The sequence below is a fragment of the Canis lupus genome, chromosome 28 (genome assembly GCF_011100685.1).
Source record: "Canis lupus familiaris isolate Mischka breed German Shepherd chromosome 28, alternate assembly UU_Cfam_GSD_1.0, whole genome shotgun sequence".
NCBI lineage: Eukaryota > Metazoa > Chordata > Mammalia > Carnivora > Canidae > Canis > Canis lupus.
The window spans coordinates 5,881,929-5,909,198 of NC_049249.1; the positions used below are offsets into that span (position 1 = coordinate 5,881,929).

Here is a 27,270-nt window from a genome sequence, read left to right on the forward strand (position 1 = left end):
AGAATATATTCGATTTTGCAACATACTGCAAATATTCAAAGGGATTATTCAATATTTGCAATATATTCAGAGCTATGGAGATAAGCAGTGGTGATGATGGCACACTCCACCCTCCTGACCTATGTACTTCCCAGAGGCACCTCCTAACACCATCGTATCATAGGATTTCAACCTATGAAATGGGGCAGGTGGGGAGATACAAACATTCAGACCAGAGTACAATTTTTTTTTTAAGTAGGCTCCACACCCCATGTGGAGCCCAATGTGGGGCTTGGACTCATGACCCTGAGATCAAGAACTGAGCTGAGATCAAGAGTCAGACACTTAACCAACTGAGCCACCCAGGTACAAATTTAAGGACAAATCTAGAGTTGAGCAGCAAATTCAAGCCAACTCCCTACAACCCTCATAGGCTACCCAAGGACACCATTTGGCTTGAGCCTAGGTCTATTTAACACCCCAACTTGGGTTCTTATTACTCCATCCCCTCTCCCAGCCACTAGGTCCACTGGATGTATCACAAATACCTGTCCTAATGTTACTCCTTGGTGGACATCACCACTTGATCATATTACTTTTTATGTTGAGCCCATACAGCTTAACTCTGCTTTAAGAGAGAGTGCAGAGATTTCAAAAGGTAGCAATATTCACAGTGCCAGCCAAAGGTGGATCTAGGTCTGGTTTCACCTGGGGTGGTATTGACCGTGAAGCCAGGGGTCTTCATTTACCCCTCTCCTGAATGTTCCATTTGTACTCACAATGCCAGTGCTCTCTGAGTGACACCCTTCTAAGTTCACTGCTTTTTCAGTGATGATGGAAAATAGCCAGTGATATGTTTTCATTTTATTTTTTTCCATCCCAGAAAAGCCCCTAAACTCTCCTGTCTATAGAACCCCTACCCACACACTAGGTTTCACTGCTTATAGGTATTTGTCCTGACCCAAGGTCAGCCTGGATTTATATTTGAAGTTTCCTAAAATGTAGAGAAGAGGAAGAGGAAGGAAAAGGATATTATTGTTGTTGAATGCCTATCCATGGAGAACAGCAGAAGGACCCTTTTTGGCTTTGCCAGAATTAGCATCACTAGATAAAATGGGAGATTTATATCCTGCCGGTTGCCAGGAGAGCATGCCAGCTAATTTTAGCCCACTGTGTAAATATAACCAGCACTGGTATGCAGTGGCCTTTAACATGCACAAGGGTCAGTGATGTCCTGCAGCAGCCAGAGACCGGCCTGCAAAGCTCCAGCACCAACTGAACTTCCTGGGCCCAAGGACCCTGCTCCTCCTGGTGTGTGTATGGCGTGGGGGGGAGAACAGGTACTGATTTTCCCCTCAGAAACAAGCTCAGAGATCCTGACCCCCACACCAAGCATGGCCCCCTATACCTCTCCAGGCAGAAAATGGCCCAGCAAAGGTTGTTTTTAATAAGGTGGTGTCTTTAACAAGTTAATAGTTAAATGAGTTAATACATGTAGAACCTTTAAGAGTTCCTGGAAGATGATTAGGGCTTAGTAAGTGTTAACTCTTCTTTCATTGTTGCTGGATGAATTGAAATCACAGCTTCACATTTACTAGTTGGATGACCTGAGGCAGGATCACCTAGCCTTGACTTTCTCATCTGCAAAGGGGCACAAGGAAAAGCCCTACCTGATAGGGTTGCTGTTGGGATTAAATGAGTTGAAACACAGCAAGATCATGGCTTCTGCATGGTGCCCAAGTGTATCTGGGGTGTGGTGGCCTCTGTTGTCATTTCTGCAAGATCTCAAGAATCTTTCCATCAGCAGTCACGCTGACAAACCTCTCAGCTTAGATGTTTCCAGAAGCAGTTTCAGGGTAGTTAAAGAAATGTAAGAGGGCTGTATTATGTGTTCATTGAGGCTACTTTTTTTCTGTATGGCTCCTGAAATTAAGACAATGACAAAGACAAAAAGAGTTCTAAAATATGTAAAAATGCATAAAACAATCCTAGGACCAGGTTCAGGGTTCAAGGAAAAACATTTCTAGGTTGTTTTTTGTTTTTGCTTTTTTTTGGTTTTGTTTGTTTTGTTTTTTTTGTTTGTTTGTTTGTTTTTTGGTTTTTGGTTTTTTTTGTTTTTTTGGTTTTTTTTTTGCTTTGCTTTTCTTCTTCTTTATCTTGTTTCTGAGTGGGTTTGGTTTGGTTTGGTTTGGTTTTGTCTGGAAGTCAAAAGAATGAGGACGGAGTTATTGGCGGAGGGGACCAGCCAGGCGCTGTCCTGCTCCAGGGGTAGGGCCGGCGCATGGTGAGTGAGTGAGGGAAGTGAGAACAGCAGGTTACTCGCCTGTGGATCCTGTGAACCCAAACCTGAAGAACGCGCTGACAGGGCTCATATAAATGGATGGATGACCACCCGAGTTTTCCTCATTTGTTTAGGTGTACATCACATTTCTTTTTAGCAACCAGCTAATCCTGCTAGCTATGTTTCTGCTCTGCCTAATATTAGTTTGCATTTCCTGAGCCAGCCAAGCAATTGGTATCAGATAGTGACTGGGGAGGAAGTTGGCTCAGAGTTTTAAAACTGGCAACAGAACAACTGCCGAGCAAATCATCCTGTATTTAAATGTAGAATACTGCCAGGTTGTTTCCTTTTTATGGAGAAGCATTTCTTTTAGGTAAACCGTGTCTTGTATTAAAAAAATTATATTCCCAGGAGCATACCCTCATTTGTAGTTTCTTCTGGGGGCAAAGATCTCATTGTACTGATAGAATTCCTATGTATGGTTTTTGGCAAACTCCTTTCACTGCGCCTCCCTCCTTCCCTCCCAGGGACTCCCAGGCGTGCTGCGGTCACACTGTGCTCCTGTGTAACAACAGGCTCTGGCAAACAGGCACACAGTTCTCCTCTCTACCTGGAACTCCAGTATCAAGGGACTTAGCTTTATGACTCTGATGGAAATAAGCACAGAAATCAGACAGACTGTTTAAAATCCTACTCTATGATTAGCAAGCTGTGTGACCTGAGGCAAGTTACTTCATCTCTCAGAACCTCTAAGTAGGAACATGGTCCTTGCTTTACATGCCAGCTTTTAGCTTAATAGATGTTAAGCCTCACAACACCTCTGTGAGGTGGGTATTATTATTAGTCATACTTTACAGATGAGCATACCAAAGCCAGTAAGTAATTCAAAAGTCAGGCCTGGTTGCTTACTAAAAGCTTCCATAATGCTGTCTGTGAACACAACCCAGGGCATGATGGATTGCCATCCCTGAGAGGACACAGATGCATGGAAATTTGGTTCCACACTCCAAACACATGGCACCAGTACTCACCACTAGTGGGAGGGAGAAGGGGGGAGAAGAGGGTTGCCTCCCTGCATCTGTCCTCTGACCTATCTCCCTCCCTAACCCCTACTCTGTGTTGATGACAGTTTTTCTGAACTGTAGGTGATTTAGCTGACTAATGTATTCCTTGTAAAGTAGCAAATTTTTCATTTTATTTCTTCTGTGAGCAAGCCTTGCTGCTCACCCCCCACCCCCGGACTCGCACACACAGACACACGGACACATGCACTACTTCTCCCCACTCAGCTCCACCTCCCCGCACGCACACTCAGCCATGGCCATGGGGTGGATGAGAGAGCTTTCTTTGCAGTGATGCTAAATGGAGGTTTCTGAGGGCCCAGAGCCTGACACCTTGGGTTAGGCCCATCTGCAGTAGGAAGTTAAAAGCCCAACACAAGAAGAAGCAGAGATCAGCGGAAATGAAAGATGCACAGGAGGCAATCCAGGTCAAGTCAACTGATGGCCCCTCCTACGTAAAAGGCCGCCAAGTCCCTGCGCCTGAGATCTCTGGTGTCTCCACACCATGCTCTCCTGAAGATTGCTTGTTTACTCCTTTTTCAGTTCTCTGAGCTTCCCATTGTCCCTCTCTACCAGCTACCTGTGCCAGTCTGGGAAAGCAAATTTGGGTTGAGTATTTGCACCCAAAGGATTCTATTTTCGTATACTCAAGTCTTAACATCAGAAAGTTGGGGGAAAAGGGAATCCTAGATGTAAATACGCTTTTCATTTCTCTAAGGACGACTCTACACTCATTCATTTGATGAACTTTTATCAAATGCCAGCTACATGCCAGGCATGGTGCTGAGTGAGAGCTGGCAATCCAAGGATGACAACATGGTTCCTGCCCTTATAGAACTTTTGGGCTAGAAGCATGAAAATGCATTCAATGTCACTAGTGCTTTGACAAGTGTCGCAGGAAATTCTAGGTGCAGGAAGGAAAAAAAAAACAATTCTTCTGGGAATGTTTAGGAAAGGCTTCAGAGACATGGTAACCTTTCTCTGGGGTTTGAAAAACAGTTGGTTTAGGCTTTTGCTATTCAAGTGTGGTCCAGGGACCAGCAGCATCAGCATCTAGAAATACAGAATCTGTGGCCATGCTCCAGACCTAATGAATCAGTGTCCAATTTTTTTTAAAGATTTTATTCATTTATTCATGATAGACATAGAGAGAGAGAGAGAGGCAGAGACATAGGCAGAGGGAGAAGCAGGCTCCATGCCGGGAGCCCAACGCGGGACTCGATCCCAGGACTCCAGGATCGTGCCCTGGGCCAAAGGCAGGCACCAAACCGCTAAGCCACCAGGGATCCCTCAGTGTCCAAATTTTAACACAATCCCCAAGTGACTGATGCCACAAGAAAGTCTGAGCAGTGCTGATAAAGGTAATGGATAGGTAGCAGAAGAGTAATTTCAGGCAGAGGGACCAGTTTGAACAGAGGCTGCCAGATATGGAAGAGCTTAATGTGTTCACAGGACTGTTAGCAACAGTAGACAGTATGAGGGATGATATGGCATGAATGAAGGCAGGTCCAGACCACAGAGGGCCTTGCGGTCCACACACAGAGGGCTGGACTTTACCCTATCATCTGTGGGGAGTCAATAAAGTATGTAAAGTAAGAGTGTGACATCATTTTACTACACACTTAAAAATGAAGTAAGAGGGGGCACCTGAGTGGCTCAGTTGGTTAAGCATCTGCCTTCAGCTCACGTCATGATCTTGGGGTCCTTGGGGTCCACGTCGGGCTCCCTGCTCAGTGGCGAGTCTGTCTCTCCCTCTTCCTCTCCCTCTGTGATGTCTCTTACTCTCCCTTTCTCTCCCAAGTAAATAAGTAAAATATTTTTTAAAAAATAGAGTAAGAGACCTTGCTGGCACACGGGTAATAGATGAAGTTTGGACATGATCCCAAAAGGAGGGGAGCCACTGAGAGATTTCAGGAAAGAGAATAACATGACTTGATTGATTTGATGCAATGCAATCTATTTGAAGTCTGAGAGCTAAATGCCTGACAGGTGGAAGATAGATTGGAGAGAGGGTGACACCAAAGGCAGGGTGGCCAACTGGCATGCTCTTATCCTGGTAAGATATGACGATCTAAACTCGAGGTAGCAGTAAGGATAGAGAGGAAGAGATGGCTGTGACAGAGGAAAGGAGGTGGAATCTGCAGAACTTACTCAGTGGCTGGAAACTGCCTGCTGGAGTTGGGTGGCTCGAGGATTCCTGGCTTATATGACAGGAGAGAGATGGTGGGAGTCAGCACCAGAACAATGCTAAGTTTTGTCGCGGTCTGTTGAGTTGGGGCCCTGTGTGGGACATATACATGAAGAGAAACAGCACAACCCATTAAATTAAGCACAAAATACCTACCTTCATGTATGAGGTCTCTCTTGAAATTCCTCAATTAGAATCATCTTTACTTACTTAGAAAGCATTTAATTAATTCCATAAATAATTAGCTCTGCATAAAATTCAGTGGCTGTGAACTCAGACTCTACAGTGTAAAGCCAGTCTTCCTTCCGCCTGTTACCTGCGCATACTGCCCACACAGCATGGGAAGTCATCAAAGGGTCAGCTGAACTCAGGATGTGATTCTGGGACAGACAAGAGGAATTCTTTCTGTGCTTCTTCAATACTCCCAGATCCCTGAAGTCTTAAGTACAATTTAATTTAGCAAATAATAATTGAGCATCTCCCATTAGCCAAGCACTGTGAGGCACTAGAGATACAACAATAAGCAAGAGACAATTTTCACACCCTCACTGGGCTTACTTCTAGCACAGGACACAACAGTTAAACTGAAAATAAATGTGTCATATGCAGAAATCTGCTCTGTTCTCCCTTCAAGAAAGGACTTGCTGCCCAGCTATTGGGAGTATGGTTAGCTGACAGCCTCCAGCACTTCGCACTTTCAGGTCCTCCTCAGCCTTCAAGCTAAGGTCACATTATTCTCAGGGTGGCTCCCAGACAATGGCTGAGTGAAGCAGTGGTAGCTGAGAGTGTGCACTTCCTGGGGTGACCCCAGCTAGAGTTGCCAGATTTAGCAAAGAAGAGCACAGGATACCCAGTTAAATTCGTATTTCAGATAAATAGTGGATTTTTTTTTTAGATAAGAATTCCCCAAATATTGATGGGATATACTAAAAAAAAAAATTCTTCACTGATCAGAGATATAAATTTAACTGAACATCTGGTTACCTACTCCCCAGCCAAGGACAGAGCAAGACCATCGTGCAAAGTTCTTCCCATTTTCATTTAAACTCAGACTGCATTCATAGGTGTCTTTGCTCCAAAACTCTTGCTGGGCTAGTGGAGCTTTACCCTGGTCTGATGTCTTTCTCTACACAATCATGATTTTTCTTTTGACAGGTATTACTACCCAATAAGTATTTTGCATTTCTAGCCCTATTTCAGCATTTACTTCCCAGAGAACTTACCTTGCAACAGTTGGTACCAAGAATGATCTGAGAAAGCCAGTGGTAAGATAAAGGTTTAGGGACTGAATCACTCCCACCCAGCTGATTATGAGGACCCCTCTATTCCCAGTGGTTGGTGGTTTGAAGGTAGCCTCTGGCATGAGATGGCAGTCCAGCTATTAAAAGTTTCACCCATGATGAGCTGGGAGGGCATGTAGACAGAGGAGAGCACCCTGATTCACGCATTTGAAATGCACTTCAAGGCTTGTAAGTATAAAGATAATGGAATTGAATGGTTATCACTAAGTTGCGTTGATACCCAATATGAGGATAGTGAAAAGTTGAGAATAGTTAGCAACTGAAACTAAGTAAGAAGGGAGTTCCTGCAAAGGAGCCCTTTTACTTGGGTGAGCAGGAATGCTGAAAGCGAAGTCCAAGATTTAATAGCTACTGAACTTCAAAGGCCATTCAATGCTCAATCAAGGCAGGGCTGTTATCCCAAAGTCGGGCCCTGGTTGGCAAAACCTGAGATCATGACATGACACATGGGATGTTCCCTAGACTCCTCTGAACCTTCAAGGGTGACTCGTTTCAATTAGTCAAGAGCTAGCACATTGCTTGTGCAGGAAAATGATACAGAGAGCTTTCCCCCAAAAGGCAACAGGTGGCTTCCCTCTTCCTCTCCTGGACATTGGGCCTACCATCAGGGTTAAGTCACAGCTCAACCCAGCCAGGGATAGGCTAGGCCTGTTAAGGGAAGAAAGCAATCGTAACACCAAAGACACTGGAACATGAGATTAGGTGCTTGATCAGGGAGGCTGGAACATAAGTCTGAATGAAGGAGAGTATTTAGAATTGGGTCACTCTCTTGAGATACAAGAAACACTCCAAGAAGCAATACAAACTTGCTCTGGGGGTGGATTCTAGATGCCTGAAGAAAGTGATGGCCCATGCTGAAAGGCTGGAATGCCTGAGTGCCATGGAAGACATAGGGGAAGAAATTAAAAGGCTCAGGGAAGTGGACTTGCAGGAATGAGTGTATTATGTGAGGTCAGAAGGCCAATCAGAAGACACACCATTTACCAGGGGCCCTGAGAATGTGTTGGCAAGAAGGACGTGACCAGCATCACTAAGTGGTTCAGTGGTGGCACTCCTCTGGGGCTGACAATAGGAGAGTGTCACTGAATTTGGCTCACTGATAGCAGTGGGGATGTTGGGCGCCTCCAAAGTAATTAAGGCCAGGTGGTGGTAGTTAACCACCAGAAGCCAGGTGGTTGTAATTATCATCACAACTGACAAGAACAGAGTGGCAGCCTAGAGGGCCTAACCTATAGAGAGAGCATCGTGGAGATTGTGACTGGAACTCAGCATTCCAAGGAACAAAATAGATAGGCAACCAACAGAGTGCCTGTTAAATATACATAACCAAAAGGAGGAAAAATGAATAAGCAGAAGGCTGAGGGCCATTTCACCAATACAAAGTTACGATAACCTTGCCAAGTTGCCATACCTGAGCCAGTTTTCAGATTTAAAGCCTGTTGGCTCACAAGTGGCTAACCCTCTAGGAAGAAGGACTCTACAATACTAAGGCAAGTATGCACTGTAACGATACCTAAGTTCTTCCCCCAAAGTCTTATTGCCATTTACTTGATTGACTATGCATTGGAGAAAGAGAAATAGGCCTTCCAAAAACTGTTAGACTCAGGATCCGAATTGTCATTGATGCCTAAAGACTGAAACACCATCACAGGCCCCTCCCTGTTTGCAATGGGAAAACATGAATATAAGGCAATAAAGGGACTTCTAACCAAAATATGGCTTAGAGTGAGTCCACTGGTCCATGGATCCACATAGTGGTCACTTTCCCTGTTCCCAGATGTATCATTAGGATTATTATACTTGACAGTTGATGTAATTCCTATGTCAGGTCCTTGGTCTCTGGGTAAGCATTATCATGATGGAGAAGGTAAAGAGGAAGTCTCAGAAATTTCTAGTTATGATAAGTAAATAAAAATGGTATCATACCCTGAAGGGTATAGTGGAGATTAAAGATCTCAGGATGCAGCAGGGATGGTGGTCTGTATCACATCTCCATTTAATTCCCCAGTCTGGCCCCTACAGAAGCCAAATGAATTCTAGACAATGACTATAGACTACTACAAGTGCAACCAATGGGAGCCCTGATTGTATCTGCTATACCAGATGTAGTACCATTGCTGGAGCAGGTAAGTATGGCCCCAGGTATGTGGTATGTAACCACTGACTTGGAAAATGCATGCTTTTCATTCTGAGTTTAAAAAGGCCATTAGAAACAGTTCACATTCAAATGGAATGGACAACACTATACACTTACAGTTTTGCTCCACTCTCCTCCTTTCATAGTAATACAGCCCAAAGGGATCTAGACCATCTGGATTATATGCAGAATATCACATTGATATTGATATATCAATATCCCATTGACCCATTAAACTGATGACATGTGGGCAGCCTGGGTGGCTCAGCGGTTTAGCGCCGCCTTCAGCCCAGGGCCTGATCCTGGAGACCCTGGATCGAGTCCCACGTCAGGCTCTCTGCATGGAGCCTGCTTCTCCCTCTGCCTGTGTCTCTGCTTCTCTCTCTCTCTCTCTCTCCCTCTCTCTCTCTCTCTCTCTCTCTCTCTCTCTGTGTGTGTGTGTGTGTCTCATGAATAAATAAATAAAATCTTTAAAAAAAAATAAACTGATGACATGTTAAGGAAGAGGTGACCACCACATTGGAAGTCTTGGTAAGACAGAAGTGTTTCAGAGTGACAGATAAATCCTGGTCGTTTTAGGAACTTGACACTTCAGTGAAGCTTTTAGGGATCCTGGTTTCAGACTGTGGTAGACATTCTCTCCAAAGCAAAAGATAAATTTCTGTGTCTTGCATCCCTACTAAAAACAAGAAAGCACAATGCCTGGGAGATTTCTTCAGCGTCTGGGGGCAACATACTCCACACCTAGAAATACTGCTCCAGCCCATAGAATGGGCCATCATTGAGTAGAGCCTGGAACGGAGAAGGGCTCTGCAGCAGGTCCAGGCTACCTTTGGGTCCAAGCACAGGTTAGTTGCACAAACAAGTTTAAACAGGTATCCCAGAACTCATGCCACCCATTATAGTTGAGTAGATGCTCCTACCTCAGCTTATAACTATGGCAATGTAGGTGATCCCATAAGACCAGCTGAAGGAGGAAGGAAAAGCTTGACCTTTGTGGATGAGTTGGCTCAGTATGCAGGTACAAACGTGGGTACAAACCAAAAATGGATAGCAACGGAACTACAACCTCACTCAGCAGTAGCCTTGAATGACAATGGAAAGAGAGCTACAAGCAGGGCACCTGGTCATCTGCTCTGGAAAGAGAATGGACCTGAGGTTAGAAGACATATAGACTCATGGGCAGTGCTGGGTAGGCTACCTAGACTAGGAAAGATGGCCGCTGGAGGCAAGGAGAATTCAAGATGGATCTTGAAATAAGGGACAATGAGTACCAGGTGTAGCCTGAGAACGAGTTGCGGCAATGACTTCCCTCTTTTAAGTTTCCTCTTGGGAAGAGAGGCCCACCAGAACCTTGCAAAGGTGCCCCTTGCAGGGCATAAGAGCATAAGAGGTGGGTCGTGGCAGATTTGCACATGTGCCGTTCAGACGTCCCCTTCAAGAGAGGACTCATTGTGTGGCTGTGAGGACTATGGTTAGTGGGCTGCTCTCAGCTGTTAGCTACTTTAGAGTCTACCTCAGCTTTCCAGTCAAGGCCAATCTTTTCTCAAGGCAGCCCCTAGCTGAGAACTGAGCAAATGCTGTAGCCATTTCCATGCAACATAGAACTCCTCTACTGGGTATTCTTCACCCCAGAGATCCCTGATGGCTGGCAGGGACTTTGTGAGATCTGTATCATGATCTGAAAGCCCTTCCTATCGAAACCTGCTTGCTCTCTGCAGTCCATGTATGTCCCCCCAAAAATATATGTTCCTATTCTGATTCCTGGAGTCTGTGAAAATTATTTGGAAAAAAAAGAGTCTTTGCTAATGTGAATAAATTAAGGAATTTTAAGACAAAGAGGAAGCCATTCTGGATGATCCAGATGGACCTGTGAGGGAGCAAAATTCACCACCCCAAAATGTATTTCTTTGGCATGTGAATTATTTTAGGCTGGGTATTTTTAAGAAAGAGCAGGCTCAAAAGGAACTTTTGACCTTCCCCCTAACTGCCTGAAAGAAGGTAGATAGAGGACCTGCTCTAGAAAGGGAGCTGTCACCATAGACAACTGCATATGAACTAGGTGTGGTAGATAGGGAGGGATTTGGCAAAGCAGTGTTTGTTAAAATTCCTTCCTATGTCCTATTGTTGCTGTATGGCCCAGCAAACATTTGTTTACCAAACATTTCCTCTTTTTCATCTTGCTGTGAATGTCTTCCTTTCCTTTGAAGTCCCAGGCCCTACCCCCTTCTCCTTAGCTCTGGATGGCATATATGCCTTAAATGCCTGACTGCCTTTGGGGCTTATCGTCTCACGTACATAATTAAATTAAATTTTTTCCTGTTCATTGTCTCACACCAATTTTTTACTCCAGCCAAATGAAACTCGAAGGGTATAGAAACATTCATCTTCCCCAATAGACCCTAAATGTAATCACAGGTATCCTTATAAGAGTGAGACTCCCAGGAGAGAGACCAAGGCCATGTGAACCTGAAGGCAGAGATTGGATTAAGGCAGCTGCAAGCCAAGGATGTCTAGGGGGTTCCTAGAAGCTAGAAGATGACAGAAACAGATTCTCCCCTAGAGCCTTCAGAGGAATACCACCCTGCTGACACCTTATTTGTGAATTTCTGGCCTCTCAAACTGTGAGAGAATAAATTTCTGTTGTTTTAAGCCACCAAGTTTGTGGTATTTGCTATGGTAGCCACAGGAAATTCAAACACTCCCCTTTTCTGTCCATGGGTGTCCCTCCCCCAGCCTTTTCCATGCCTAACTACAGTGCTGCATCTGCTTCCTGGAGAACTCAACCTGCAACAGCATGATATGATACAATTAAACTATAGGATTAGTGCACAGGGAGAGTACTTAGCCTAGTCCTGGGCAGTGGGAAGGGATGTGAAGAGCAAGGGCTTTAGGGAGGATGTGACATCTCAAGTGGCTTGCAGGATGGGTAGAAGGCAGCCAAATAAAGATACGCTAGAGAGAGTATAACATACTCAAAGTGTTAAAAAAATATTCAGTTTGAGGGAAAGGCCTAGTTGTGTGAGGTAAGGGCAGTGAGGCAAGCAGAGGCCAGACCTAACTGGTTGAGAGTGCTTTTAGGTCTTTGTACTTAATTCTAAAAGGATTTTAAAAGACAGTGCCATGGTCAGCATTTCATTAATAAAGATTAATTCCTTTGGCTTAAAAGAATTGCCAGAATACAACTATTCCTGAGAAAGACACCACAACAAAACCTTCTCATGTATTGATGCCTTTGTGTGAACAGTTGTACCAATCCTATCCTAAGCTCGTTTCCACTGGGGTCATTCTGATGGCCTCAGGCAGCCCTCTCTTCAAAGTCTGATAAGAACAGCCTTTTTCTTTTTTCTTTTTTTCTTTTTACGATCTTTCCTCAATCTTGATATAAAGTGCTTTGCAAACGGAGTTTCAAGTCCCACCTTCCATCCAACCACACGGATGACGTTAGTCCCTTGTAAATAAATATGCTAGAGCTTTGGCCACGACCTGCAGGACAAGAAAGATTTTCTGCCCAGATAGAAGTCAGAAGTGATGCAGAAAATGGCACAACCATCTGCAGTCTTGGAATCCTCCCCAGGGACTGCCAGCCCTGGGACTGACGGCCCAGGACGGTTATCTCACAAGAACAGCTGTGGGATGTGACCAGCCCCCTTGGGGGAGAGACAGCACCCACTCCTGGAAGGCCCAGCCTACACAGGAAATTGTTATCTTACCTCCCTTGGGGAACAAAAAGGAAGCTTTGTTTGATGCAGACATCAAAAATGAGTGGCCTTAGGGCCACATCTGTGTATATTCTCTGGTCCTCCATGCTGCCGCTACTGGTTTGTAATCGAACGAACATTCAAATATCAGATGAGTTCAGGTAACAGCCCAGACTTCTGGGCTCTCTGGTCAAAAAGGATCCAGGCTCCAATTCACCTTCATCCCTGTAGCAGCCAGAATCCAGATGGGTGGTCAGCGGTCACCACCTCCGCAAGGGACAAGCCTGCTTCTGTCTACATTATGCCACATCCTCCAGATTTTCTCCTCAACCAGAAGCCAGGGGTTTTGTTCTTCTAACACGAGTAGAAGAAATATTTACCTATAGCCATAGTCCCACCAAGAACAGGAAAATGAATGCTACATGGGGAGAGCCAGAACTTCCAGACAAGTGGGAAAGACTATACAGTATTTTTCCTCTGACGCCAGCCAGTCTCGGCCATTTAATTTATATGTCCTGGTTTAAATGGGTTTTTTTTTTAATTGAAGTTTAGTTGGCATACAATATTATATTAGTTTCAGGTGTACCACATCGTGATTCCACAATTCTGTACATCGCTCAAAGCTCACCATGGTAAGTGTTCTTCCGATACTGTGGACTCTATGCCCTTTGCTGTACTTTTCATCCCTGTGACTTCCTTATTTCCTAACTGCAAGTTTGCGTCTCGTAATCCGCTTCACCTGTTGGCCCCGCACCCCCGCACGACTCCCAGTTTGTTCTCCGCAATTCCGTTTGGTTGGTTAGATTGGTTTTGGGGCCTCGGCCCTCCGCTCGCGTCCAGACCCTGCTCGGCCGCCGCCTCTCCTCTGGGCTCGGAGCTGAGCCTCCAGGCCTTGCTTCCCTCCGGGGCTGAGCTGCTCTGCAGAGCGTGATCGCGCCACGGATACCGCCAGGAAGACAGTTCTGGGGAACCTGGGGACCCCCAAGCTTCTGGGAAGAAGCCACAGGCAGAAATGCTGGGGGAACTAAGGGAGAACTTGGCCGAAAGGCTCTGGCTGAAAAGGAGATTGCTTTGTTTCAGTTCTAGCGGGTCCTCCGCCTGCCCCGACACGCCCGGGACGCCCGGGACGCCCAGCCTCGCGCCAGACGGACGCGGGACTCCTCTGTCCTGTTGCTGGCCACTGGGAGTGACCGTCCATCCTGGGAGGAGCTCCACTCTGACGACTCCCGGGGGTCACCGTGTGGCTCCTCTCGCCTCTCGCAGCAGCCAGCCGGCCGCACGGCCTGGGGGGGCGGGAGCTGATTCCGGGGCAGAGCGGCCTGCGGCCCCAGTGCGGGCGGGCGGGGTGTGGAGGGGAGCGCATCTCCCCAGCGAGGAGGACTATTCTATCATTGACGTGGTTCGGAATTGCCAGCACGATTTGGTATTTGCTAATTGGGTGGGCAGCAATGCTTTTTATGCGGCTTAAATCCTCTACAGAGAGGCCACCCTCTTACTGCCTGGATCCGGGCGCTCGCCCCGCTGCAGTCCCCGCGCCCCCGCCCCCTTTGCCTTGAAGCCGCGAGGCCAGCCTGGAGCCCCGGAGCACACCCCACACCCCCGGAGCACACCCCTACACCTCCGTGACTTCTGTCCTCGCTCACTGAATCCTCCCAACAGCCCTGACGGCCCTTGCAATCATGCTCATTTTGTGGATGTGGAACTGAGGCTTAGGGCGGGGAGGCGACTCTCCCAAAGTCACAATAAGGAAGTAGTGAATAGTGAAAGGGAATAGAGGGAAGGGAGAAGAAATGAGTGGGAAATACCAGAAAGGGAGACAGAACATGAAGACTCCTAACTCTGGGAAACGAACTAGGGGTGGTGGAAGGGGAGGAGGGCGGGGGGTGGGGGTGAATGGGTGACGGGCACTTGGGGGGGCACTTGACGGGATGAGCACTGGGTGTTATTCTGTATGTTGGTAAATTGAACACCAATAAAAATAAATTTATTATAAAAAAATAAAAAATAAACAAAAAAAATAAAATAAAAAAAGGAAGTAGTGAAGGACAGATGAACCGGGTTCACAGGCCCTGGGTTCCTCGTGCTGTACGCGCCTGCCGCGCCGCGCTGGTCTCCGGCCCGGCTCCTGACCTCGCTTGCTCCTGGCCGGGTGGCCACAGTTTTCTGTTTCAGCCTTGGCTCATCCATCGGCAGAATAGTGGGGCACCTCTTCCCCGACTCAGACCTCTATTTTCCTTCTCAACAAGTCAAGAATTCTGCCTCTTTCCATTCAGCCACTAGATTTCCCCAGGAAGATCCTCCACCTAATCCAACCTGGCTAGGAGGAGGCCCTGATATCTTGAGGGGGTTAGCCCCTCCTGGAGGACTAGGACTTGAGCAACATGGAAATGCACAAGCGTGTATGCGGGTGTGAGCGTGCGGTATACATGTGGAGGTCTGGGGCTGTGAGTGGCACGGAAATGCATCCTACGGAGACAGAGGATGTAGGTAGAGAGGCAGGGAGAGACCTAGGAGTAACAGACCTGACTGGCTGCCCTTGCCCACTTTATGAACATTTCTTCCACATAGATTCCTGCCTGGAAGACCATTCCCTGAGTTAGTCTCTGCTTTTCCTGCCTGATGCTATTCAGGAATAGTTCCTTTGTTTTGCCGCTTGAATATTGTTGTGCTCCATCCTGCAATGCATTGTCGCCCATTAGCAGGATACAGAGGCACTCCTCCTCCATTCTTCACTTGGTCCTCTCTCCCTTGTCCCATACCCACGACCTTGGGACAACAGGCCTGGGCACCTGCGACTCGGTGCGGGGAGGATGGCTCCTTGGGCACCAGGAGTGCCAGTGTTCTAATGTGAAAGAATGACCTGGGATAAAGGTATAATTTAAATGAACGATGCCATTTAAGTACTACAAAATGGTTTTAGAAATGGATTTTAATTTCATAAGTAATGCATATTCATTGAAGAAGAATTAGAAAATCTATTTATGCAAAAAGATAAAATCTCACCACACATACAGGGAACCGTTGATAATCTCTGATCGCATATTCTCCAAGGCTTTTCTCATTAATATGATTATGTATGTTACATATGTGGTTTTATAACAAGCATAGCACATACATAGTTTTGGGGCACCTGGGTGGCTCTGTTGGTTAAGTGCCTGCCTTTGGCTTAATTCGTGATCCCAGGTGCCTGGGATCAAGCCCCATGTTAGGCTCCCGGCTCAGTAGGGACTCTGTTTCTCCTTCTCACTCTCCCTCTGTGTTCTCTCTCTCTGTCTCAAATAAATAAAATCTTTTTTTTAAAAAAAAAAGAAGTACATAGTTTTATAACCTGCTTTTCTAAGGAACTGTTTATTATGACTTTAGTATAGTTCAATCATTTTCCAGAAATACAGGTTTCCCTATTATACTCTTTAAGCTTTTGTAATCTATTGCATCATTTACCAAACAAGTAACCATCAGGAGCAACAATTAATTTTTTAAATTTATGTTTCTGTCCTAAGAGTGGCCTATTACATGCTGGGTGCTATAAATGCACCATTTTATGTAATCCCTACATTAAATTGATTTCATCACTCTCATATAGCTAAGGACGCCTGGGTGTAGAGAGGTTAATTTACCCTCTCAAGATCACACAGCTGGAAACTGGGAGGTTCCACTCTCGTCTCTGACATCAAAATCAAGCTCTCTCCAAATTACCAACCTATCAGTGAACCACGACTTGACTTAGTCCCAGTAGAAGAACATGTAGCAATACCGGTCCTATGATGTAGCTGGAAAAGCAAGTACCTACCATTCCCATGGGGCCCATCCCCAGCATCTGATGTGAATGTCTGTGATGGAGGCCCACGTGGAGGGCCAACTTCAGTCTTTGCTGATAAGCCTTCTCTGTAGTATACTGGGGAAACTGAGGCAGATGAGCAGGCTTATTAAGAGGCAGAATCAGCTTTGCCCTGTTGTTATAGAAAAAAGTAGGGAGATGCTGTCATTGATTGGGGCTCCACTGACTAAAGTTGACTAGCAACTACAGCAGCCCTAAGAGAGGCTCCAGGGAGTCCTCGGTGAGCACCCTCTAGCTCTATTAATTCCAACTTCTCCTTTGGAAACGGATCCCTTCTATTTCTTGTAAAACTTCACAAGAAAACAGGTGAATTTCCCAGTGGTTGCCCCGGGATGTGGTCTGACCACATTCTGAAAGAGCAGGACAGTTCCTCCATATTAAGAATCCTTTCTCTTCAATGAATGAAACCCAAGAATGTATGAGCCCACTTGCAGGTTTTGGTGTTTCTGTCATAAAGGTTAGAAGATTAGCACTCCATAACATTACCATCTCCTTGCAGGGGGAGTCATGACTTGCTAGAATGACAGTCATTCGTTTCCTTCAATGCTACAGTCAACTCTAAACTATTTTAACATCTTTGAAGAGAATTAATTAGCTCTTCTGTTGATACTTCTAAAGCACTTTAATGTAGGTCTGGTTTTAACTCAGCCTTTAAAAGAATTTCCATGGCAGCCATTTAACAGATAACAGGCTTTTCAGGAAATGCCCAATACTTTGTAGCATTTGAAAGGAATCATGTTTGATGGACAGTTATGCAATTAAGAAATATAATTACTCATTGATAAAATGTACTGTTGGTGAAAAATCCTTTTAAAAAAATGAAAGGTAGTCTTATAATTGATTTTTTTTTCTTAGTCAGAAATCATGCCGGGGCCAGTTTTTTTAATTATAAGGAAACTTTAAAGTATAGGGCAGTACTGAGTGCCAGGAAAATCACAAATTATTTAAAATCTCCTGAGTGAAACTCATGATTTCTCCTGATGGCAAATTCCTATGTCCAGCAGACATTTTCATTCCAAATCTTCTAGTTTATCCTTAAATCAGATGTATTAAAAGCCACTCGGTATCTTCTGTACACCAGGGTAATTTGGCGATCATTAATTTTAAATCTTCAAATCCAATTCCATATGACAGGTAGTATAGTAAAGCAGCAAAATACTCTCTACTTTCCAGTTGATAAAATTAAAGTTTGGGAAGAATTGACTGATCTGGGTAAAACTCACACAACTGTAAGAGCCAGAACTAGAATCTGAACCCGGGTCTTCAGCCTACACTCAAGCTGCTCTTGCTGTGCTAATGGGCAGCTGTGAGAATGTAACCCGCTGCAGTCATACACACACCTGCCTCTTCTCTTATCCTTGTCTCTACAATGAGAGAATTGCTCATTTCAGGCCTCATTTCAGGAAACTGGGCCTGCAGTATGTATTACTCAATAATGATATTAAAAGCAAGATTACTGAGGCACCACTGTGCCTTATTTGATCGGAATGAATAATATATGGATGTCTGTATTTTTAAAGCTTCCCAAGCCATCTACCAGTAGGAAAGAAGAGTTGAAAAACACACTTAAAATCTATGAAGCCAATTCCATTGGCCTCTCCTCACAGATCTCATTTTCTGCAAACCATCTTCACTTTGCCTTTGCTGCCTTGGGACTCATCCCTCATAATTAACATGGAGTAGCCCCGTAAGACATCACCAACTCCAGGATAGGACTGTGGCCTGTTTCCTTCCTGCCAAATCTCTTCAATGTCTTCTCACTCATTCAATATTTAGGTAAAAAAAAAAATCTAATGACTTTTTCTAAGGCTAAGAGAGGTCTGTAGGTATAGCTATGGAGGCAAAACACATCAGTGTAACTGAAAGAATGTGAGACATCAACAGGCCTTTCCTTAAATCCTTGTGACTTGATTTTGGCTAAGCAATTCCCTCTCTCAGAATGTATAAAATAGGGCTAATCATAGATACCTCTTGGAGCTGTTGGGAGACCATGAATGGGCATCAGGTAAAAATTGGACCTTCTTTCCACCCTGCCCAGTCAGTGTCACACTCAGAGGAAACAGAAATCATCTCCAAAATACCTTGAAAAGCAATGTATATTCTAATAGAGGTCTCTTTAAAGATGACAAACAGGCCAACAAAGGGCACTGCATGTCTGACTCAGCCATGGACTTGAAAACAGACTGTCTGCATGTAAATCCTGGCTCCCTCATTTCCTGATTGTGTGTCTTTGGACAAGGTTTTTTTTAGTTCATGTCTATGCCTCAGTCTGTTCGTCTGTGAAATGAAGGTAATAATACTATTTACCTCACAGGACTAGAAACTTATGAGAAGTAGAACCACTGAGATAAAACAAGTCTTTTCGAGGCTAATTGTCTTGCTTCTTAGAAACCTATCTCCAGGCACCTGTCTATGGCTCAGGTCATGATCCCAGGGTCCTGGGATCAAGCCCTACATCGGGTTCCCTGCTCAATGGGGAAGAGTCTGCTTCTCCCTCTGCCTTTGCAGCTCCCTCTGTTTGTGCTATCTCTCTGCATGTCAAATAAATAAGTAAATAAAATACTAAAAAAAAAAAAAAAAGAAAGGAAAGGAAAGAAAAGAAAATAGAAACCTATCTTGATTGTAGGTAGGCTAGACAGCTTATGGAATTGAGATGCAGGGCCTGTGTCTGTCTCCTTCCTCCTTCCTCCCAACCTGATCACTGCCCTTGCCTCTGTCCTAACATCCAATTTCAGTGGTCTTGAAATTTGAGGGCTTATCCTCTCATATGGCCAGGGTCTAGGGTCTCAGGATTAAATGCATTACTAGATGTAAGGAACAGTGCCTGATGGGGCATCTAGGGGGCTCAGTTTACTTAAGCAACTGACTCTTGGTTTTGGCTCAAGTCACAGTCTCAGGGGCATGAGATTGAGCCCTGTATCAGGCTCTGTGCTCAGCGTGGAGTCTGCTTGTCCCTCTCCCCTCCTCCCCCTCTGTCATCTCCTTGCTCATACTTGCATTCTCTCTCTCTCTCTCTCTCTCTCTCTCTCTCTCACACACACACACACACACACACACACACACACATATAAAATTTTTTTAAAAAAGAAAAAAAAAAAAAAACAGTGCCTGGGACATAGTCTAGAAAGTGCCATGGTAATTATCCTTAAAACTCTTGACCCAAGTAAGTCTCCAAAATCCCACATCAGGTGACAGCTGCCCCAGTCCTTCATCTCTTTCCTTCCCTAAACCTCCTGCCATCTCATCTGCCTCTCAAACATCACATTCCCTGATCCCCATTGGCTCAAGCTTCTTCACAGGTAATGTGGTGTACCCCTTCCTCTACTTCCTTCATTTCTTCAACCAGCATCCCCAACCTGTATTTCATAGACATCGTCAAGGGCCTGGGGAGGCAGAAGGTTGTAAGATATTTTTGTCTCACACACACACAATATTATATATTTATGATGCCTGACACCAAGTGGGCATTCCATAAGTATGAGCTTCCTTCTCACTTTAATATCAATTACAGAACAGCAAGGGCAAAACGACTCATTTCAGATGTTTCCGGGAAGTCTGATACCACCAATTTCTTCACATTCTCAGTGTTAATATACCTACCTGATGATTTTGGTTCTGAAAACCAGAAACACAAACCTGTACAGGCTCAGGGCACCTGTCATCAGAGGAGTCAGAGTTGTGCTGTTGAGAGTGGCAGCCCCTAACTGCAAGAGCCCATTTCAATTTAAATAATTAAAATCAAATAAAGTTAAAAATTCAGTTCCTCAGGCACATTAGCCATATTTCAAATGCCCACTGCCAGATATGACTAGTGGCTACTGCATTGGAACCTTTCTGACACAGCCGCAGGTTCTGCTGGATGGCATTGATCTCTAGAGGGACAAGCAGAACATAACCTGGGTCCTCAGAGAACTTCATTTCAGGCTTCTAAACCTTTAGCCCTCAGCAGAGAAAAAGCTGAGCCCTCAAAGGTCAAGACCATTGCGACTGGATATCAGGGTAGAGGCGAGGGCCAGTGCTCAGGACAGTGGAAAGGAGAAAGAAGACAGGCTTGCATCCAAGTTCTACAAGCTCTTAGTCTGCTTAAGGTCAAGATAGATTTCCAAGAAACAAGGCAATGTGCCTGGAAAAGATCCCTTCTCCTCAACCAGCCTACCTCTTGAGACTGAACTTGGGACAGGAACTCTGAAATTATTTCTTGCCTTTTAAAGTAAAGCAGAAACAGGGAGCAATTACATTTCAAAGAGGAAAATGTCTGAAATAAGTTATCAGCAAGGTTAATGCAAAAATAAGTTTTCTGTCCTGAATTATCCCGATTATTGCTTTGATTCTCATGCAGAAGAAGTCTGAGAATTTGTTGCCCACACTGGCTTGTGCTTTCTTCCTGCTGTGTAGTGAGAATCACTGGAGATGGGAATGGCAGTCGGCAAGGAAGCTGTGCTGGCAAAGGTGGGTCTGGCAGGTGGCGGAGGATGCTAAAGGGGATCTTGGTTATCAAGAGGTTTGCAAGGTTCTTTAGAAGTTTGCAAGGCTGCTGAGACTGATTCTCAAAGGCATTCTGCCTTTCTGGGGCCCCCTGCCTCTGGGCCTTTCTTTACCACTGTCTCTGGAAGGTTTCCATATACAGACCTGACCAAATGGAATTTCTAACTTTTTTCCAAGGTATTTTTAAAATATTTTATTTATTTATTTGAGAGAGAGTGAGAGGAGAGAGCATGAGCTGGGGGAAAGGCAGAGGGAGGAGAGGGAGAGGCAAACTCCCTGCTAAGCAGGGAGTCCGATGCAGGGCTCAATCCCAGGACCCTGAGATCATGACCTGAGCCGAAGGCAGATGCTTAACCACCTGAGCCACCCAGGTGCCCTTCACAAGATGTTTTTAATCCAAGACTTCTACTCAGGGAGGATCAGAGCCCATACTCAATGGGTACTGGTGAAGCATCAGGGTACCTCTAGGTCGGGATAGCACCTGTCCAAAGCAGTCATGTGTCTGAGGAAGGATGAGGAGGGGATTTACTGCCCACGACCTCTGAGCAGAGCTGTGAGTGTACAGAGCAAGACAGCAGCCTCATTGCCAGCAGCTTAGGGAGACTTCTGAAGTCCCCGCCTCAGTTTCCCTCCTTTTTCTGACACTTTTCCTACTGCCCCACAGCACCAACACACAGAGACACATCCTGACACTTATATAATATGCAAGGCCTTCTTTAGAAAAAAGGATTGAAAAACTGTGAAACACAAATTAGGAAGAAGAGCAAAAAATTATTTAGACTTCAAATTCCTAGAATTGTAGAAGTTCAAGGCCCTTCCTCTGGGATCTCTTCAGGCAATTTACCAGAAATGCTTACATAGAAATGCTTTCTAATGGCAGTCTGGCTTTTCCTCTCTACCTAGAACATTCTATAATGCCTGCAATAATCGGCACTCACAGGAGCCAGACAGGTGAGGGTTTGTGAAGTTCAAGCTTGATTAGCCTCACAGTAAATCCCCTCTGAGTATAGTTCAGAGGATTGTGGATGGTGCTATAGGTGAGCCCAAGTATTGTAGTGCTCCGTTTTTTCTTTTACAAATGAGCAAATGACCCCAGAAAAGTAAAGTAGTTTCCCCACTCGCCTATCGCTTTCAACATTAGGAATAAGAACCAAGTCTCCTGCTCTCTAGGCTGTGTTCTGGCCCCAAAACCACTTTGTTTGATAAGAGGTGGCATCGTGAAATGCGCAGAGCCTGATCTTAGAGTCAGAAGATTTGAGTTACAAATCCCCGACCTGCATCTCCCTAGCAGGGACACCCTGGACAAATCACAGCTTCTCTCTGAACCTTCGTTTCTTTGTCTCTTGGGCCCATTGTTTGCAATAAGTGAAATGATATATTGCATGTCTATAAAACGTGCTTGGTGCTTAATAAACATTGATTGCCTTATCATTGCTAGTGCCCTTTCTTGGACTATGCCTTTCTACTGGAGGGTGTGTGTTTACAGCAAGAGAATGTGAACTTAAATGATATACTGAAATGTCTTAAATTGTTTTTTGCACATCTAAATGGAAAGGAACCACATACAGCGTTATATCATTTTTGCAATTCAAACAACCCAGGTGTTGGGTTCCCCAGTAAAAACTGGCTATAAAATTAGCTCTAACCATCTAGGAAAATAAAGTACAGTAGTAATTTACAATTAATACTTTCTCCATTCTGCTCCTGCTATCTTCATGGCTAGTTTAATGTGCTTAAAAATATGAATTCCAACCAATATTTAAAATACGGGGTATTGATTCTATTTCCTATTTTACCTCATGACAAAAGAGATTTCATGCTGTCATATACACACTCAAGCAGAAAGCCATTTTGCTTTTTCCATTTGTTTTCATTACTTTTTTTCTATATTTGTTCTTTGACACTGTTTGTATTGAAGCCAGGGTTTGCCTTCTTTTCACTTTATCTCTCCATGGCAACAGATAGATTGCAATGCCACACACAAAAATGCAGAATTACAACCTCCCTGCCAGATCAAGCAGAAAGAACTGTATACAGTGTAACCAGTAATGGAAACTCGGGATAGTTAATGAATAAGCCAAATCTTTCTTTTTCAGATAGAATATAAATCACAATTCCTTTTTATATCTTCTCTCTTCTCCCTAGGAAAGATCCCTAGTAGGCCCTCAATAAATATGTGTAGAATGAATGACTGATTGGCTATCCCTAATTCTTTTTTCCAAGCATTCACCAGTCACCTGACTAATGATGTATTTGAAAAATCACAACTGTAACTATTATAATTTATTGAATGCTTCAAATCTACTGCGCTGTAGAGAATACTTTACATACATGAGTTCGTTACAGCATCTTCAAAGCTCCATGAAGTGGTCATTATCACCTCTGGTTTGCAGATGAAGAACCAGAGGCTCAGAGAGGTTAAATGCCACTTTCACAGCTAGAAAGTGGAGGAACTGAGATTGGCTCCTTTTAAGTCTATCCAATGCTAGAGCTCGGGTGCTTAGCCTCTCTCCTGGAGTGTGCACCCAGAATTTTGCTGGGAGATCAATGTCATTTCAACAGATCTATTTCTTCCATGAGCTACTGCTCCCACTACTATTTTAGAGGGGGTATACTTACTCATCTCTAATGTGTTCCTTGTGCTTTCTCAGAGATTTCTGACGGTGGCTGTATATTACAATTCCAATTTCCTTCAGTGTCTGGGATTTGTTCGATACAAACACCTGAACTCATCTGAAAATAGATATGCCCTCATTCTTTATAATATTTGCCACAGTCCTTTTCCACATTCTTTGCCTAAGATCATTCTCTTTGATGATTCATCCTCCAGAGGAGCCATACCTGCTCTTCTTCAGGATTTACTCCAAAGTCCTGTTGGTTTTTTTTCTCTGCCACCTCATTCAGACCTGCTCTCTCTTTTCCAGTTCTGCAGCCTCTATCAGGTCAAGACATATGCACAACACCCCTAAATCACTGCAGCAGTCTCCTGCACATTCTCCTTTACCATCTCTATCCCACACAATTCTCCAGCTAAAGCATTTGGGGTTCTTCTGTTTAGGAATTGACTGCAGCTTTATGCCTCTTCAGGACAGGTTCAAATCCCTTTGCTGTTCTTGAACCAGCCCATTTTCTCATTCTTCCAAAGATCAGACCCAGCAAATCTGTAGGTCTCTACCATGGGGTTTACTGATTTCTGTCTCTAAATTTCCTCTGCACCTCTCTTCCGACTGCAATTTCCTCTCTGCTCCTTTCTGTCCAAACTTATCCTTTCCTTCCATGATTAGAGACCTAGCTTCTCTCTACTTCTACCAGTAACTAGCTTGGGATTGTGGACAAGCCTCTTATAGTTCTTTTCAGGCAGTTAACCAGAAATGCTTACTTAGAAATGCTCCCCAAAAGATTGGCTGTCCTGGGCTTCATGGTGCCCTCCTCAATTAAGGCTTCCCTTTGGCTCAGTGTCCAGGAAGTTTTATGTCTTAGAGCAAGGCACTCAAGTAAAATTGTAGGCAAACAAGGACCATGTCATCCTTTTGCAAGGTGGAAAAATGAGCCACTTCTCAGGCAGGTCAAATTTAATTTAAAAAAAGATCAAGTTTAAATATAATAATGCAGAAGTTATGGATCTGAAAATAGATTCTCTTCAAATATCTATATGTAAGCACCCCTTGAAAAATCTTCCCATTCCCCTAGAAATACAAGTGCTCCAGATTGAAGATCACTTCGACTAGAGCATACTTGAGGTTTTCCTAATGATGAAGTTCCTTATGATTTGCATCTAAGCTTCTCTCTGGGCATCCTGTGAAGTGTAGATTCTGGAACCAAATGATCGGTGTTCAGATCTTTATACTCTATCACTTACTACCTGTGTGAGTAACATTACTCATCCATTCTTTGGCTAAATAGAAATAATAGTAGTATCTCTCTCACAGAGACGTTGTGAAGAACAAATGAGTTAGTGCAAGGAAAGCACTTAGAACAGTGTCTGGCATGTATATTAAATATTTAATAAATATTAACTACTGCTATACTTAGAGAGATGCCATAGCAAGAATTTGAGAAGTCGGTCTTATCTGTATGGTTAAGGAGGAGGTATCTGCACACAGGTGGTAATGTAAATTGCATGCAATGATGCTTCTAAGGAAATTCTTTTGTTCAACAAATGCCTATTGATCATCCACTAATTCTGGGCTACTGGTCCCTTGCCCTGCCAGAGCTAACAGCTTGGAAGGGAAAGTTAAGTCAATGCATGCTATCATGCAGTTAAGGGGCAAAATTATTGGTCGCCCATGCTTGCTACAGGAAGTCAGAAAAGAGGAGAGAAGTTGGGGTAGAGCCCTAAGGAACTGACTATGCTCTCAATGAGGATTTGATCTGAACAAATGTGGAGGAGGCTGAGCATTTTACCCATGCCCAGAGCATCACCGGAAGGAGAAGAGTTAGCACAGGAGGCTAGGTTGGTGAGAGAGAGAGTAAAGGCTCTCAGTCAGCCAACACTGAATCTTAATGAGAAAGAGATAATAATCCCAAGCCAACAAGATGGCAATTGATAGCAATAAATGCAAAGTCCTGTGTTCATGCCCCCAAATGTCAGCTGCACAAGTCGAGGAGTAAAGTAATCCTAAACTGATGGTAGTTCATGTGAAAAAAATCAAAAAGAGGGAAATTAGAGGAGATGAGGGAAATGACTGATTGAAAGCTTAATACGGGTAGGAATTGTTCAGCCTGGGCTGAAATTCCTACCCCAGCCTAGGAGGCTAGGAGGCTATGACAAGATCAGGGAGATTATTGTTCAATGTGAGGTTTTCTGTTGCCCTTGAAGTGATTTTTGAAGAGACTATTAGGAGGTTGACATTAGTTTTAAAATAATACAATACAACCATGAGAGACTCTTAACTCTGGGAAACGAACAAAGAGCTGCAGGAGGGGAGATGGGTGGGGGATGCAGTTAACTGGGTGACAGGCATTAAGGAGGGCACGTGATGTGAAGAGCTCTGGGTGTTATACACAACTTGATGGATTATTGAACACTACATCTGAAACTAATGATGTACTATATATTGGCTAATTGAATTTAAATAAAAATAATAACACAATACTTTAAGATATGTATTTTAAAAATCTAGTTTGTAAGCTTTTAAGCTAACTTACAACACCTGCCATTCAATTCTAGTAAATACTATCATTTTTAAAAGGACTTTGAATAATACTTGACCCTAATTATAAACTTAAAGATCTTGAAACATTTAAGCTGTTTATAAATTTAATATACTCTGTGATGTTTTAAAAAAATCTCTTTAGTGTCTCACTTAATGGAAGACAAAACCTCCCAAGTACTTAAGTAATTATTATAAAAATAAATTGTATTTATAAATATGACTCAAATTCTCTTAAATATATTGGTAATATATATACACTTAGTAAGATTTGTGCTTAAAATCATAGTCTACATCACATCCTCAGTTGCACATTTTAAATTGAAGTAATAAGGTTGCCCCTCAAAACAATGCTAAATATTTCAAATGTAAATACTAAATATATGTCAATTTTTATGTAAAAATATTAATATCTTGGGTTTTAATTTCTTAAAACATGTTACAAAATTTTAAATCTTTCCAAAGTTGGAATGGATTTAACCCTTAAAGTTAACTATTGTACTATACTGCACAATTTGGAGGGTGAACTTCTAATGTAGTATGGGGAATGGCCTTTTCTGCATGAGATGACAAAATGACCAGAGATTTCAGTGAGGTGTTATCTACATTTTCTTCTTTGGAAAGCTTGATGGAATGCTTTGAAACCAATTAACAATTAATTTTTATGGAGATACTCTATAACTTCAAAGGGTCCATGGGGTAGAAGAAAGGGAAGAAGAGAGAACAGGAAACCTACTTTCTTGGATTCAAGTTTTATACATTACCTAGTTTTTATTCTTGTCATGGATCTTGCAATTCCTACCCAAACTGACCATTGGACTGGATTTTGCATTTCTTTAGTTCTCAAGGGAAGTGTTTTGTTTTGTTTTGTTTTCCTTTAACTCTAAAAGCTCTTGTACTTGATGGAACAGTCCAATTTTTTTCACGTATTTGTGACTGATTTAGGATCACAAACAACTCTTGCAATCGGTAATAAGATACACAATAAGATTCTGAATATCTCTCCAGGTTTTGCCTTAATTTTTATCCCAAGCTACAAGGCCAGGCTGATAGCCCAAATCTGCCGAAATTGGTGCAGGGCAGACTGTGTCAGATGTCCTCTGTCCAATGCTGCTCCAGGTGATTTTAAAAATCATGACAGCACAA

The 27,270-nt window shown here is 43.7% G+C and overlaps 1 long non-coding RNA gene across 1 annotated transcript in view; it reads left to right on the plus strand.

Annotated features, from left to right (window-relative positions):
- Positions 1–1,198: 1,198 nt before the first annotated feature.
- The window catches only part of LOC119866562, a 54,799-nt gene continuing 28,727 nt past the window's right edge, over positions 1,199–27,270 (plus strand). The window contains exons 1-3 of the long non-coding RNA XR_005380417.1: positions 1,199–1,319; positions 8,819–8,936; positions 12,338–13,280. This is a non-coding gene — a long non-coding RNA (uncharacterized LOC119866562). The remainder of the gene's footprint in view (positions 1,320–8,818; positions 8,937–12,337; positions 13,281–27,270) is intronic.